This window comes from Pongo abelii, chromosome 7 (assembly GCF_028885655.2).
Source record: "Pongo abelii isolate AG06213 chromosome 7, NHGRI_mPonAbe1-v2.0_pri, whole genome shotgun sequence".
Taxonomy (NCBI): Eukaryota; Metazoa; Chordata; class Mammalia; order Primates; family Hominidae; genus Pongo; species Pongo abelii.
The window spans coordinates 33,131,624-33,149,640 of NC_071992.2; the positions used below are offsets into that span (position 1 = coordinate 33,131,624).

General features: G+C 37.5%; 1 long non-coding RNA gene across 2 annotated transcripts in view; it reads left to right on the forward strand.

Annotated features, from left to right (window-relative positions):
* The first annotated feature begins 241 nt into the window (after window positions 1-241).
* Window positions 242-18,017, forward strand: part of LOC129060941 (uncharacterized) — a 66,693-nt gene continuing 48,917 nt past the window's right edge. For both annotated transcript variants that reach the window (XR_008527850.2, XR_008527851.2), the window contains exon 1: window positions 242-370. This is a non-coding gene — a long non-coding RNA (uncharacterized LOC129060941). The remainder of the gene's footprint in view (window positions 371-18,017) is intronic.

Below are 18,017 nucleotides of genomic sequence, written 5' to 3' on the forward strand. Positions count from 1 at the left end.
AGGGCACCCGAGGAGTGAGTACAGATAGAGAAGATAGGCATACATGTGGCTATTTCGTAGTATGTGTGCCCAAGGACCCTTTTAGAAATTTGAGCCTGCTATATGATGGGATTAGTATAATGTCCCCAAATGAAAGTAATTTCAGTAACAATTCCAGAAAAGTTTGCAGCTTTCAATACTCTGTTAAATGGCAACCTAAAAAGAAGTGAGAACCCATGGAAATTGTTACCAGGGAGATGTGAACATTCCAGGAATGAGAATGTGTTGCAGGTCAGCTGGCTGGACCTCATTGTGACCTGGGAGCCATGCATGATGAAGGGATGATGGGTGACCCACTAAGGCTAACTTTTTCCTGAGGACGTTGCGTTAGGTAAGTGGCCTCTCCTTCAGGGAAGGAGCCAGATGACTTCTCAGAGAACAACAACCATGTTCAAAATATTTTCAAGTTTCTTTTGTTTCTTCTTGTCTGCATCTGATGTCCAGGACATTATTCCACAGGAAAAGGTTAATAGGAGGTCAAGATCGGCCAGGTGAGGGAAGAAGGGAAGTGGGAACTTGACTACATGGGTTAGGAGGGGTGCACACAGGTACATGGGTCGCTGAGAAAGGAATTGTACAGAAGAAAAGGTAGCTTTGGTACAAGTTGATTAAAAAGGTAAGGATAGGAGTGCTGTTCAATGATGGACCGAAGACATTCCTCTTTCTGCCCTTCCCAATTCTCACTAAATTGACAGTAAAATAAGTCAAACCATAAGATTTTAGAGAAAGAGAAGAGGCAATAATGGATGGGAGAGATGTAAACACATTTTTCTAAGATTGAAGGCAGAACAGAGGAAGATGGAAACCCAGCACTGTTGGTGAGAATTGAGACCTTTTCAGGATTTGGTAGCAGCAGGCTCCATGGAGGATGAGGTTAAGTCATGGGACTAAAAGCAGAGGGGGTTACCTGAAAGTTTCTGTCATACATTCTGACGCCATCCCCCGTGCCCACCTCCCCACCTGAGAAGCCAGCCAACCACCCTTGCCCGCCTCAGGAGTCAGAAATCATTCTCTAACTACAGAGAATTTAAAATGGAGAGGGTGTGGTTTTAGAAACATAGATTATCTGATGCATTTGACCACACAGAAAATAGTTTTGATGAGGATTTACGAACGTGTGGCAGAACCTGAGACTTTCTAATTAGAAAAAAAAAAAGCAAGAGGCATTAATAATTTTTCCAAAACCCAGAAAACAGGACAAGAAAGAAATGTAATTACAAGACCTTTCTTAATGCACTCCTAATGATGGAAACATTATATCATGATTTAGTTTACAGCTGGGCTAGAACTACACCGGGATGATACTGGAGGAGAAGAAGGCTACAGATGGGTGGAGGAGAGATGCCTCTTTTCATGCTTAGTTTTATATTATTTGATTTCTTAAGCTTTTTTTTTCTTTTGAGATGGAGTCTGGCTCTTTCTTCCAGGCTGGAATGCAGTGGGGCGATCTCGGCTCACTGCAACCTCTGCCTCCCGGGTTCAAGCAATTCTCCTGCCTCAGCTTCTTGAGTAGCTGAGACTGCAGGCACCTGCCACCTTGCCTGGCTAATTTTTGTATTTTTAGCAGAGATGGGGTTTCACCATGTTGGCCAGGCTGATCTTGAACTCTTGACCTCAGATAATCTGCCCGCCTCAGCCTCCCAAAGTGCTGGGATTACAGGTGTGAGCCACCACTCCTGGCCTGTTTTCATATTGTTGTGATAACAAATTGCACTCCAGCTGGGGCAACAGAGTGACACTCCATCTCAAAATAATAGTAATAATAATAAAACTTCAAAATTGTAAAGAGGGGAAAGAATTGTATACTGTCTCTAGGCTCCTTCCATGCCATCTCAGTTTCCTCAGCATCTCTGTATTTACTTAGCATTGTAGCCATTTTTAGAATCTCCCACACCAAGTTTTGCGGAACTTCAAGATTTAAAGGCAGGTAGAAAAAGATGAGCGAATCAAAGAGACAGAGAAGTGGTCAGACATGTAAGATGAAACCAGGAGTGTTTGAAATTAAGAAGAAGGAAATTGCCAACAGCCAAATGCTGCAGATGGGTCAAATGAGTAACTTTCTCTGTCTTAGCTTTTCCGTAAAGATTGTTTCTCCAAAGCTTCCCACATACTGCTCACCCGCTCCCATCCCAATCTCAGGCAGGTGCCACATCATGTACTTTCATGGCAGCTGTAATCACTCTATACCTGAGTATCTCTCAGCTGCCCCTACAGCTCTAAGCCTCTTAAGGGAAGGGGCCATATTCTCTATGTATTCATAGCTAAGCTTTACATAGTTAATTCTTCTGTGTATTCAATTTCACATTCTGCTTTTTCTTAATACTTTTTTCTGATTAGAAAAGTAATATAGATTTAATTTTGAAATTTTAATATTATAGAAATATAAACTACAGAAGGTCAAAGTTCCCTTACCTCCCCACTACCTGCCTAAGACTATTGTTAAAAGTTTATCTTTTTCTCAGATAGTGTTACATAAAATACTTAGGTTAACATATTTTCATAAAAATTTTTAGTGTTTGTATATACATATGATCATTTGCAATGCCTAAAATTCAGTGTTATTAATAATTTAGAGCCAGGCACAGTGGTGTACACCTGTGGACCCAGCTACTCGAGAGGCTGGTACCTCTGGGAGCATCACTTGAGTTCAGGAGTTCTGGTCCAGCTTGGACAACATAGTGAGACCCCCATCTCTAAAAAACAAAAATAAGAAATTTAGGTTATATCTATTTCTTACCATTAGAAATGAAGTTAGATGGATATTTTGTGTTACAGGTTTGTTCCTATTTCTGATTCTTTAGATTCCTAGGAATGTAATTATTTGATCAAAATGTGTACTTTTAAGACTTTTAATTTATAGTACTAAATTAAAGTGGTGGATAACGTTTTTTACATCTTTTTTTTTATCTTTAATGACATTTTGCCTAGTCATTTGATCAATTACTATAAGAGGTATATTAAAAAATGTTTTGAATTCTCCATTTATTCCTTTTTTTACTTTATTCCTTTCATGTATATTAAAGCTCTTAGGGGCATATACCTTTACATTTGTTATATCTCCCTGATTTTATTAACCCTTCTATCATTATAAAATTTCCTTTTTGGATCTAATAATATTCCTTGTCTTAAAGTTTATTTTTTCTGAAATTAATGTAGCCATTCTGGATTTCTTTTGATTAGTGTTTGTATGATATTCTATCCTTTAACATTCAATTTATTTATGCCTTTGTGTTTGAAGTGTGTTTCCTGCAGACAGTAGGCAGTTGGGTCTTCCTTTTTAAAATTAATCTGTCTTTAGAGATATCTAGACCATTTACATTTGATGTGGTTACTGATACAGTTATACTTAGTTCCATCACTTTGCTATTTTTCTATTTGTCTTATCTGTCTTATGTCCTTTTGTTTTGTGTTAATCAGGTATTCTTAATTCCTCTATTAGCTTTTTAGCATATATATATATACGTACATATATATATGGACAAACTATTAGCTATTTCTCAAGAAATGAGAAAGAGTCACACCTCAGACCATTTTTTTTCTGAATAAAGTGGGCAACAACATGCTGTTGGAAATTCTGATTTACTCTCATATAATCCAGAGCTAGCTGGTAAAGCAGGAAATAGTATTTTCCTTCTCAATCAACTTAATGTAGGGCCCTCCTTATGTTTTGATATTATATGTATCAAAACATCACTATGTACCCCAAGTTGTTGGCAAAATTACATTGCAGTATGAGTATGCACACTGGAAATAGAAAGCAAACTCATATTTTGTGCCTTAACATCTATTTGAATTCAATTTCATATATTTACCTCTTCCACTTGATTATGGAGTCTTGGCTGGGGACCCTAGACTTATGGCTTAGGGGATCAGCTAATACCCAGTTCAGGATAGATAACTCCACTTGTATGTTCATTGGGTGTCCCATGTTGAAGCATTGACTCTACAAGGTCCACTAGCCACCAAAATGTTTTAATCAAAAGAATAATTACAGCAAAATCCTCTAGGAGTACTCTACTGGGGCTTGCTACAATTTTCACACAGTATCCTGATTGTGCACATCTGAGAACTGCTGACTTTGCTGGGTCATAAAGCTCAAGTGGCGGAGTTGCATGCTCTGCAACGAACAACAAACAAGCCTTCTCTTGCTCTGAGCCCACTCATGTTTGACAGTCTTTTAGAATGCTCAATAAATAGGTCAGCATATCACATCTCAGTATGGTACATGTTTTTCTTAAAATTAAAGTGGGCCACAAAAATGATCAATACTCCGTTGGTGAGACTAATGTGCAGCAAATTGCCTTTCATGTTGAAAGGGCTATTCTAGTATGACTCAGACCATTGGAGTCCTTAGAAACTTTACTGACCCAGCCTCTACATTGAATTTCTTTTTCTTTTCTTTTTTTTTTTTAATTTAAGTTCTAGGGTACATGTGCACAACGTGCAGTTTTGTTACATATGTATAAATGTGCCATGTTGGTGTGCTGCACCTATTAACTCATCACTTACATTAGGTATATCTCCTAATGCTATCCCTCCCCCCTCCCCCCACCCTACGACAGGCCCTGGTGTGTGATGTTCCCCATCCTGTGTCCAAGTGCCCTCATTGTTCAATTCCCACCTATGAGTGAGAACATGCGGTGCTTGGTTTTCTGTCCTTGCGATAGTTTGCTCAGAATGATGGTTATTTTTACAATCAACCCATCTGACAAAGGGCTAATATCCAGAATCGACAAAGAACTTAAATTTATGAGAAAAAATCAAACAATCCCATCAAAAAGTGGGCAAAGGATATGAACAGACACTTCTCTTTTATGAGAGACATTTATGCAGCCAACAGACACATGAAAAAATGTTCATTATCACTGGCCATCAGAGAAATGCAAATCAAAACCATAATGAGATACCATCTCACACCAGTTAGAATGGCAATCATTAAAAAGTTAGGAAACAACAGGTGTTGGAGAGGATGTGGAGAAATAGGAACACTTTTACACTGTTGGTGGGACTGCAAACTAGTTCAACCATTGTGGAAGACAGTGTGGCAATTCTTCAATAATTTGTTTTTCATCTGTTGGCATGCATCTTGGTGTCTGCTACTTCCTGCTTGTCAGGTTCATTTAGCAGGATACAGTAGACCAGTGTAATGTCACTGTGGGAAGCTGAAGCCTTTGGTTTTGGACAGGTGAGACATCATTGTGCCAAATTTTTGAAAAGTTGTGCTTCTCACCCTACCAAATGAAAACAAAATGCTAAGAGCTAAGACATGGAATCAACCTAAATGCCCATCAATGACAGACTAGATAAAGAAAATGTGGTACATATGCACCATGGAATACTGTGCAGCCATAAAAAATAATGAGATCATGACATTTGCAGGGACATGAAAGGAGCTGGAAGGCATTACCCTCAGCAAAGTAATGCAGGAACAGAAAGCCAAATATGATATGTTCTCGCTTATAAGTGGGAGCTAAATGATGAGACCACATGGACATGTATTGGGGAACAACACACACTGGGGTCTATTGGAGGGTGGAGGTTGGGACAAAGGAGAGCATCAGGAAAAATAATGAGTACTAGGCTTAATACCTGGGTGATGAAATAATCTCTACAACAAACCCCATGACACAAGCTTACCTATGCAACAAATTCTGCACGTGTACCCCTGAACTTAAAAGGTTAAAAAAAGTTTTTTTTTTAAAAAAAAAACTGATAAATGAGATGGATATACTAATTACCCTGATCTGATCACCATATATATACCAAATGTACCCCATGTACAATATGTACCCCATGAATATGTACAATTATTATTTGTCACCATATGTACCCCATGAATATGTACAATTATTATTTGTCAGTTAAAAATAAATCTTAAAAAGTAAAAAAAAAACAAAACCCAAAATATTTCTGGTAATTTTTGTTTCATGGGATAGAAAAAAAGCATTTACCAGGATAATATCTGCTACTACGTAATAGGGGTTTTGTTCCCTTTTATTTATTTTATTTTATTTTTTTTTTACTGTGACTTGATCACAATAAAGAGACCACATCTGGAAGAGCAGCTCCAATTAAAATCATCACCTAGTTGAGTTATCAATGATTTAATGCTATCTCCCAAACTCCAGTTGTCTTCTTGCATAGACCAAATGGTGATTCAAATGGTGATTCAAATGGTGGTATGACAGGAGTCATCAGTCCTGTATCTTTCAAATTATTTATGGTAGCATTAAATTCAGAATTTTCCATGAAGATATATTACTTTTGGTTTAATATTTTGGTAGGGAGAGGGAGATACACTGGCTCTTCTTTGCATAATAATTCTTAATGTATTAGGAAGCCAATGTGGATGTTTTGTCAGCTGCTGATTGTTTATTCCAGCCATATACACAGAAACTAAAAAAATATCTGAGGAATAGGTTCAGCATCCCATTGGGCCAACCATGTGGTGGACTTAGGTTGTAACTCCTTTTGTCATGTGGCTTCCATGAACTTCCACTGTGATCTGAAGACTGCACTAAGTGTTCTAGATTCACCAGAATTAGCTTTAGGTCAGAACCAGTAGATAAGAAGATTCAACATCATACAAATGTCAATGATGACTCACATATGTGGTCATTTGATTGGTGACCATATTGATGGTCAAAGGTTTTTCATTGCTAATAGTGTTGGTTCAACTGGGTATCAATATAGAAAAGTGTCTCTTGACTCTTGATGCACAAAAATAAATTCCAGATGAATCATAGATCTTGATAGGCAAAGTAAAACAATAAAGCTCTTAGAAAAAAATACATACAATTTTGATCTGGGAGGGGGAAAACATTCTAAACAATTTGCCTAAGAAATCTAGGCAAAAATTTCTTAAATAGCATTCAAAATGGTAAACAAAAAGATCCAATTATAAGGGGAAATTGATAAATTATTGTGTTCATCAAAATTATTAAAATGCAAAGGCAAGCTTCAGAATGGGACTTGTATTCATAATATGTAAAGAACTCCTACAAGTTAATAAGAAAAAGGTAGAATGTCCAGTAGAAAATGGATAAAAGATGTGAACCCAAAAAAGTATATCCAAGGGGTAGGAAACATATAAAATGTTGGTCACATTTACTAGGCATCAGAGAAATGCAAATTAAAACCAGAAATTGATACAAATACACACACACATACACACACACACACACACACACACACACCCACCAATTCTAGTTTTGAAAAAGTGGCTACTCTAAAAGTCAAGTGTTGTCAAGGATGGGGGTAATTGGAACTCTCTCATACACTGCTGATGGGAATGCAAATTAGTACAGCCACTTTGGAAATTGTTCGACAGTATTTACTAACATCGAATGTGCATATACTCTATAACCCAGTGACTGGCTTATATCCTAAAAATGCATACATATTTCCATCCAAAGACATGCAAGTAATAAAAATAATGAAAACTGATGAGCAGACATGTATGCCCCTGTGAATTCTCAGAGTAGAATTCTAAACTCCTGCATATTCATCTGTGTCTCATTACATTTTTCATTTTCATTTCATCTATTTTTTTTTTACAAATTTTTACCATTTTCAACACATTTTAAATTTCTTATTCTGGCCTGTTCTCTCCAGATAGCAGCACTCTATTATTTTATAGTAGAAAATTAAAAAATACATTTTACTGAGAATACCAAATAGTTCTCTGAAGTTTCCTGTTGGATGCTGTAGTAGATAACTTCCAGGTATTTGCTCTTCATTTGATCTTCCAGAAGGACTGTATCTTTTACCGTCTTGAAATATTGTCCCCTAAAGCCTCCACATTAGTTTTTCTTTACTATTGACTGTCAAATATGCTGAATTGTTTCAAAGTCACTGTATCGCAACATAGTAGTATGTGGAGATTGTATTTGCTCCCACTGTCTGCACTTGGTTTATGGTTACATTCACCTCTAGAATCTAACATTGATGAACATGGTCCTCCTCTACCAAGGAGGCATTCAAAACCCACTGCTAAATTAATTGATATTTTGGACCAATGTGTATATGATACACTACAAGTCCCAGAGGATACAGTACCACAACTGGACTTCTTTATACCCCTCCCTGCCCTGATACCTCATTTGACATGAGCATGGGATATAGCTAATAGCACTTTGAAATGCCCACATTCATGACTATCACAATATAGCATGTAGCCAACAGCTTTCTATTTTATAGCTTTAGAAAGCTATCATTTTCTTAGCCTTCTTTACTTTTTTTTTTCTACTAGCACTAGCAGGTGGCTTTCCTTGGAGAGCTATTTTTATAATCAATTTTTCAATGTTGCTTTATGTAGAAGGTGAACTGAGAACTATCAAGCTACTTTGGGATGGGAGCACTGGGCTGTCACATATGCTAATTCATTGCTTAAAGGACTAATTTCAGTTCACCAAGTCAACATGCAGTACCAATTGGTGCTTCAGTAAATTTTTAAATTTGAGAATTTCTGGGATACTGTTTTGAAGGTAAAAATTAATTCGGTCATTTCCTTAATCACCTGCCAATCTAAGTTGCTACTTTCTCAGTGGAATCCCGAGATCATTCAGGAATAAAGAGACTGAGGTATTTTGAAATACAAATGTTGAAGACTAGATTCTCAGTAGAAAATTATAACCGTCTTTTATTTTAGGATCTGGTTTATTTATCTTCAGTGCTGTCTCTTTAAATCTGTTCTTCATCTCCTGCTTAGACCAAAGAATCAATCGTGTTTTTTGTTCTTTACTTTTAGGGTCTGAATCTCAGCCCTCAGAAAAGACTTATTTTACATGGTTTCTTATTTTTTTTTCACAGTTTTTAATAGGAAAGAAAAAAAGGCATACAAATTTACTTGGTTATAGTTTTACGTGACATGGGAGCCTTCAGAATGAAAACCCAAAGAGTTTACTTGGTTATAGTTTTACGTGACATGGGAGCCTTCAGAATGAAAACCCAAAGAGTCCATTGCGCACATGTACCATAAAACCTAAAGTATAATAATGATAATAATAATAATAATAATAAAAGAAAAAAAAAAAAAAAAAAAAAAAGAAAACCCAAAGAGACACAGAAAAGTGTCCATTTGAAGAAAAATTGATACAAAGTATTTTACATATTGGTGGGCTACATGTGAGTATTTGCTACATGCATAGAATGTGTAGTGACCAAGCGAGGGTATTTGGAGTGTCCATCACCTTGAGTATTTATCATTTCTATGTGTTGGTAACATAACATCTCAAGTCCTTTGTTCTAGCTACTTTGAAATATACAGTACACTGTTGCTAACGGTAGTCATTCTACTCTGCTATAGAATATTGGAGCTTATTTCTTCTATCTAGCTGTGTGTTTGCACCCACTAACCAGTCTCTTCAATTCCAGCCACAAACCCTTCCTAGCCTCTGGTATCTTTCTATTCTCTATCTCCATGAGATCAACTTTCTTCCAGCTCCCACATATAAGTGAGAACATGTAATATATGTCCTTCTGTGCCTGGATTATTTCACTTAATTACCGTCAGTTTCATCCATGTTACTGCAAATGATATGATTTTATTTTTTTATGGCAGAATAACATTTAATTGTGTATACATACCATATTTTCCTTATCTTTTCATTGATTCCATATATTTGCTATTGTGAATAGTCGAATAGTGTCAGGATAAGCATGGGAGTGCAGCTATTCTTTTGATATACTGATTTCTTTTCCTTTGGATAAATACCCAGTAGTGGCATTGCTAGATAATATGCCAGTTCTATTTTTAAAAATTGTCCATGTTTATTCTTAGGTTCAACAAAGTATGGACAGCCATGTAGAAATGTGATTAGACAGAAAGGGTATGATCTAATACTAACATACTACTGAGGGGAACACCCAGCAAGACCTGTTTGTTTAGGTTCTTCTTGGCCCATTTCCACATACTTTTAAAGACAATTACATGGCCAGGCCTAGACATTGCTATGAGATAAATATGTCTTTAGTGCCCTCAGATGTGTCTTCCATAAGTCTGGCACCCTTTCTTTCTCTTCCCTTCTTATGTCAATAAGTACAGCTTGCTATTGTGGGATACCTCTCACAGAGTATTGAGGTGTTTTAATGGTAGAGTTTGAAGTTTTGTTCCTTGTTACGGGAGTGGCACTGTGACCATCTGCTAATAGAACTGATGCCATTTAGAACAGCTGATACTCTCCCCTTTCCTCCTGCTGGCCCAGTTCAATATGTAGTCTCCAGATATCTAGTTTGCAGTTTCTTAAATGAGATACAATGGGTAACCTGATCTGAGTACTTCTGCTTTTTCCTTTAAAGATAAAATGATAAAAAATCTTATAAAAACTTCCAAAGAAGTAAGTACATTAAACTTTCCCATTCTCCATGCCTTAAGCCAGTGGTCAGCAAACATTTTCTGTAAAGGGCTATATAATAAATATTTTAGGCTTTACGTATTATACAATCTCTGCTGTAACTACTCAACTCCGCTGTGTCATATGAAAGCAGCCATAGACAATATACCAACAAATGGATGTGGCTGAGTTCTAATAAATCTTTATTTACTAAAACAGGCAGCAGGCAGATTGGCCCACATACTGTAGTTTGCAGACACACCTGACATAAGCCCACAATTCCCTATTCTTTTGGGTAGTTCTAGTTTCATCTTCCCCATGTGCTTCAGTTCCTCTAAAATGAAACACTATAAAAAAAGTGTTCCAGTGTCCAGTGATGTAACAAAATAGAACTCTGTGAAATTTTAGGCCTCTTAGGGAATAAGTTATTCTCCTGCTATCATGCCTAAACCTTAACTTCTGAGTTACTTAAAGCTGTTTCTAAGGCAGCATTTCTGGTCGTGGAATATGACTTCTGGAACTAGAGACAAGACATTCTCAAGAGGGGACAGATGCTCCCAAATTGTACTCACCATCTGGTCAAATAGAGTGGGAATCAATTGTCTTTGAGGGCAAGGTGTGAACACCTGTTCTTTCTTTTGGATGGAGGATTTAGTATTTCAGGTAAATATCAAAAGGTGTATTTGCCCACCACTATGGAATTTAAGCCTATTTTTAAAGCATGAGCAAACACATCCTCAAGTTGGGCCATGGTCGGTTGATTTATGACTCAGGCCATTCCCATGTTGGAAGCTGACCAACAGTTACAGTGTTCTGTGTGCTGCTGGCTGCTTCCCACACAGATAATTACCAGAGGCTAATTTACAGATGCCAGTGGGAATGGAAATGGAGTGAATGGCTGCCCGCAGAGCTAGGAATTGGATTTTATCAGGAGTCATGGAGAAGCGTGTTTGTTTTCAGAGAAAAAAGTCCAGGAAAGTGACTTGTTGAGAAACATGCCAGCAAAATGAGTTATCCAAAGGGCAGTGCAGTATTTAAAGCATTGCTTTAGAGTTAGACAACCTGGGCTAAAATCCTTATTGTCCCACTTAATAGGTAGAAACCTTGAATCAGTTACTTAACCTAAGTCTCCATTCCTCCCCTGCAACATCAACATAATATTAGAATCTATCTGAAAGTTGAGATGATTAAATAAAAAAATGCACGTAGAGCATCTACCATCATATTTAGAAAATAGTAAATGATCAATAAAAGTTAGCTATTATTATATTCTAACACTTCCAGTCTTGGGGTTATCACAAATTTTGTTCTCTATTCAACAATGAGGAATACACATTTTACCTTCCTCATTTGCTCAAGGTTATTGGAGATTTTGAGAGTCTTTGATTGCTTATCTTGTAGAGTAGAAAACGGAGATTCATGAATTTAAGTGAATTCCCCAAGGTTAGAAATGGATGGAACCAGAATTAAAACTCACCCAACTGACCTGCTTTTTAATCTAGACATTCCTAAATTTGAGCTTCTCCAGAAGCTACACTGATCCTCTTCCACTCAGCTTACTTCTCATGTTATTCCAGCAATCTTAGCACCCAAAATTGAAGCTATAAATAGAGTGACCTTTGGTAAATTATATCCCCCAATCTCAATTTTTCATTTATAAAATAAGCAGCTTGGTATATAGAGATGATCCCTGACATTTCTTCCAATTCTAGAATGTAAACCTAAAAGTTTTGTAGAGAAGCTCATCACTGAGGTGAACAACCAGAGTCGTGGAAGTAGGTAGGTCATGGTTGACCAATGCCACCATCTTCATGAGGACATCGGTAATCAGAATTAAAGTCAAACTCAGGATTGTGACTATTACCAAGACCAGGTTTCTTGCACCTGCAAAACATCCTTGCTGTTTGTATTTGGTGGCCAGCATGGGCTACCTCTGGAATTTGCATCATGCTGTCACAAGAAGGACTGGGGATTTTAGCATTTGAGGAAAACTTAAAGTAGGTAATAAATCAACTATGCAAATAGCAAGGTATGCAAGTGTATTAGTCTGTTCTCACGCTGCTAATAAAGACATACCTGAGACTGGATAATTTACAAATGAAAGAGGTTTAATTGACTTATAGTTCAGCATGGCTGGGAGGCCCCAGGAAACTTAAAATGATGGTGGAAGGGAAAGCAAACACCTCCTTCTTCACATGGTGGCAGCAAGGAGAAGTGCTGAGCTAGAGGGGAAAGGCCCCTTATAAAGCCATCAGCTCTTGTGAGAACTCACTATCATGAGAATAGCATGAGGGTAATTGCCCCCATGAATAAATTACCTCCCACTGGATCCCTCCCATGACACATGGGGGTTATGGGAACTACAACATGAGATTTGGGTGGGGACATGGCCAAACCATATCAGCAAGTAAGTGTCTTTTTTTCCCACTGAACTTAGGCAAATTTATTTTACCTTGGAAATTAAGGTCACATAAGTTCTTGAATTAACAATAAAATAATATTATTTAGAATTTAATCACACACACACACACACAGTCTACTTATTTTGCCTGTTACGTTTCTCAATGTGCAGGACATTTAAATTGAAGTACCTCATATTTTAGGGGGAATTAAGTAATGGAGCTAAAGAGGGCTACCTAGGGGGAATTAAGTAATGGAGCTAAAGAGGGCTACCTAGTTTTCTAAATTCTAGTATGATACTCAAAACTCTAAATTAAGATAATTTTAAAAATAACATGGGGAAAACAATACAAATATTTAGCAAGATTATTACTATAGAGCTGTTTAGAATTGTTAATTAGACATGGATATTGTTGATGAGTTTAAATCATAACTAAATAATTTAATAAATAAGTAGTTCAATAGCATATAAGAGTAACCAAAGTTTATATTTGGAACAAACATTATCCTTAATACACACACTTCAAAATCAACAGAGATTTTTAGATTTAGACTTATATTTTTTCTTTTTAAAAAAGATAATTGTCTCAAAAGATGGGTCATTCTCTTTAATGTGAGATACACTCTTCTACAAAAGAAGATGTATGAGTAGCCTGAATTAAGCAGTTGATATTCAAGTGATAATTTTCTATGGTGGAGGCCATCACATTTAGGCTATATCGTGTTGTGGTTAAGAAAGTGGACTTCGGAATCATACAGACTTGCATGTGATTTTGTTCTTTGTCCCTTACTGCGAGAACTTTGATAAAGTATTTGACCCATCTAAGCCTCCGTTTCTTCATTGTGAAATATAGAGAGTGGTTGTAACTAGTATTTCACCGATGACATTGAAAGAATTGAGATAATGACAAGTAACTTGCTAGGCACAGCATTTGCCAAGTGCTTCGTGCCTTTCTTACTGGCTACCTGGCTTCAAGAAACATCTCCAGCTTCCTCTTTACAGCAGCCTTCCTGCAGGGAGGGTAAGGGGGGCTTTGGGATGCTTCTGCCCACGTTGTCATTAATGGTCAGAAGCCAGTAAGCAGTGAGCAGGTGACTGTCGTAAGCCTGCAGGTTTGGTGAGTCCTTTAAATGCACTGATCTGAGCTTTTCAATTTTGTATTTGAAATGAGATGTTTTTCATGTGGGTGTAGAATTCGCTTCTTGGGTTTGGTGGATATTTTAAACCATCTGCATTTGTCCACTTCTTTTCAGTTTATCTCCCTGATTAATCTCAGTAGAGATATGTCTTAGACAATTATATCTGATGGAAATTATGTTCTTGGAATTTTAGCTATAGAGTTGCTTATAGAGTTTCAATTTTTCAGAGAAAAAATGATTACTATCTTGAAACATTAATTAGAAGTAGTATATATTTTTGTCTGTTTATATAAAGATATCCATTCCTGAACTTTTCTTTGAAAACTTGAATTCAGTAATTATATAATATTTTTAGCTCAATTAACTAACCTATTTACTATGATGGGGATAAATTACACTTTTTAATTAATTAATTTATTGAGGCACAGTCTCGCTCTATTGCCCAGGCTGGAGTGCAGTGGGCAGTGGCGCAATCTCCACTCAATGTAGCCTCTGCCTCTCGGGTTCAAGTGATTCTCATGCCTCAGCCTCCTGAGTAGCTGGGATTACAAGCATGCACCACCACACTCAGCTAATTTTTATATTTTTAGTAGAGACAGGGTTTCACCCTGTTGGCCAGGCTGGTCTCAAAGTCCTGATCCACCTGCCTTGGGTTCCCAAAGTGCTAGGACTATAGGTGTGAGCTACTGCGCCCACCCACTCTTTTTATTTTTATTTTTTATTTTATTATTATTTTTTTGAGACAGAGTCTTGCTCTGTTGTCCAGGTTAGAGTGCAGTGGCGCGATCTCGGCTCACTGCAGCCTCCACCTCATGGGTTCAAGCAATTCTCCTGCCTCAGCCTCCCGAGTAGCTGAAATTACAGGCACTGGCCACGATGCCTGGCTAATTTTTGTATTTTTAGTAGAGACAGGGTTTTACCATCTTAGCCAGGTTGGTCTCAAACTCCTGATCTCGTGATCCACCCGCCTCGGCCTCCCAAAGTGCTGGGATAACAAGTGTGACCCATCATGCCCAGCCTCTTTTTTTATTTTTATAGACAAAACTTGAAATAAACTTGGAGTTCTTTAGAGTTCTTGACATAAATATATGTCATTTCATTGTACTGGGGTGGAACTCTCTTTTTTGTCAGTCAACCAACTTGACAGTTTATTCACAGATAATGAGGACATATGCTCAATTTGCCATTTTTAAATCGTAATCATGCAATCAAGCATGTTCAGAAAAAAAATCCAGTAGGCAGTGAATGCATGCTAGGTTACTTAGGCCATGGCTTTGGATAAAAGTGTTATTACTTTTGCAAACAAATGGTCCCTTTTTATGAATGTCAGTGCCACTTAACATTCTATTACCTTTTGATACATTACCTTATGACTTTATTTTTTCCAGCTTTATTGAGGTATAACTGATATTTAAAAAACTGCACATAATTAATTTGGTGAATTATGTGCCATTTGGTGAATTTGGACTATGTATACACTCGTGTTGCCACCACCACAATCCAGGTGATAAACATATCTATCACCTCCAAAAGTTTCCTGGTAAATCCTCCCTTTTTTGTGTGTAAGAATACTTAACATGAGCTCTATGCTCTTAATAAAATTTTATTTTATTTTATTTTTAGTTCTGGGGTGCATGTGCAGGATGGGCAGTTTTGTTACATAGGTAAACGTGTGCCATGGTGGTTTGCTGCACCTATCAACCCATCACCTAGGTATTAAGCCCAGCATGCATTAACTATTTTTCCAAATACTCTCCCCCCAACTCCCCTTTCCCCCAACAGGCCCCAGTGTGTGTTGTTCCCCTCCCTGTGTCCATGTGTTCTCATTGTTCAGCTCCCACTTAGAAGTAAGAACATGAGGTGTTTGGTTTTCTGTTCCTGCATTAGTTTGCTGAAGATAATGGCTTTTAGCTTCATCCATGTCCCTGCAAAGGACATGATCTCATTCCTTTTTATGGATTCATAGTATTCCGTGGTGTATATGTACCACATTTTCTTTATGCAGTATATCATTGATAGGCATTTGGGTTGATTCCATGTCCTTGCTATTGTGAATAGTGCTGCAATGAACATAACGTGTGCGTGTATCTTTGTAATAGAATGTTTTATATTCCCTTGGGTGTATACCCAGTAATGGAATTGCTGGGTCAAATGGTATTTCTGGGTCTAGATCTCTGAGGAATTGCCATACTGTCTTCCACAATGGTTGAACTAATTTACATTCCCACCAATAGTGTAAAAGCCTTCCTATTTCTTCACAACCTCGCCAGCATCTATTGTTTCCTGACTTTTTAATAAGGGCTGTTCTGACTGGCCTGAGATAGTATCTCATTGTGGTTTTGATTTGCATTTCTCTAATGATCACTGATATAGAGATTTTTTTGTGTTTGTTGGCTGCATGAATGTCTTCTTTTGAGAAGTGTCTGTTCATGTCCTTTGCCCACTTGTTGACGGGGTTTTTTTTTCTTGTAAATTTGTTTGAGTTCCTTGTGATTCTGGATATTAGACTTTGTCAGATGGGTAGATTGCAAAATTTTTTTTCCCACTCTGTAGGTTGCCTGTTCACTCTGATGATAGTTTCTTTTGCTTTACAATAGTTCTTTAGTTTGCTTAGATCCCAATTGTAAATTTTTCTTTTGTTACAATTGCTTTTGGCAATTTCATCATAAAATCTTTGCCCATGACTATGTCCTGAAGGGTACTGCCTAGATTTTCTTCTAGGGTTTTTATAATTTTGGGTTTTACATTTAAGTCTTTAGTCTATCTTGAGTTAATTTTGTATAAGGTGTGAGAAAGGGGTCTAGTTTTAATTTTCTGCAAATGCATAGCCAACAAAATTTTAAGTGCACAATACCTTATTGTTAACTACAGGTACTTTGTCATACAGTAGATCTGAGGAACTTACTTATCCAGTATAACTGTAACTTTATTTATTTGTTTGTTTCTTGAGACAGAGTCTTACTCTGTTGCCCAAGCTGTAGTGCAGTGGTGTCAACACAGCTCAATGCAGCCTGGATCTTCTGGGCTCGAGTATTCTTCTTGCCTCAGCTTGCCAAGTATTTGGGACCATAGGTGGGCACCACCATGCCTGACAAGTTAAAATTTTTTTTGTAGAGATAGAGTCTCCATATGTTGCCCAGGCTGGTCCTCAATTCCTGGGCTCAAGTGATCTCCTGCCTTGGCCTCCTGAAGTGCTGGGATTACAGGCGTGAGCCAACATGTGTGGCCTAACTGCAATTTTATAGCCATTGAATGATGGCTTCTCATATCCCCTCCCCCGTCTCCATGATTCTACTGTCTACGTCTTTATCTTTCATGATATTAGATATCTCCTATAAGAGGAATCATGTATTCAACCTTCCATTACTGACTTCCTTAGAATAATCCCTTCTAGATCCATCCATGTTGTCACCAGAGGTAGGATTTCCTTTTATAAGGCTGAAGAATATTCCTTTGTATGGATATACCACATTTTCTTTATCTATTCATCCCTCAAATCTTGGCTACTGTGAATAATGTTGCAATAAGCATGGGAATGTAGGTATCTTTTTGAGATCCTGATTTCAATTGTTTTGGATATACCCCAAAATGGGATTGCTGGATAGTATAGTAGTTCTGTTTTTAGTTATTTGAGCATCCTTCACACTTTTTGATAGTGGCTACACCATTTTATATTCCACCCGACAGTGTACAAGGGTTCCAATTTCTCTGCCACCTCACCAACACATTATTATTATTATTATTTTTGATAATAACCATCCTAAGAGATATGAGGTAATATCTCGTTGCCTTTTTTTTTTTTTGAGATGGGGTCTTGCTCTGTCACCCAGGCTGAAGTAAAGTGGCATGATCTCAGCTCACTGCAGCCTCCACCTCCCAGATTCAAGCGGTTCTCCTTCCTCAGACTACCAAGTAGCTGGGACTTCAGGCATGCACCATTTTGTATTTTTAGTAGAAACAAGGTTTCACCACGTTAGCTAGGCTGGTCTTGAACTCCTGACCTCAGGTGATCTGCCTGCCTTGGTATCCCAAAGTGCTGGGATTACAGGCATGAGCCACTGTGCCTGGCCTTCATTGTCATTTTAACTTAGATTTCCCTGATAA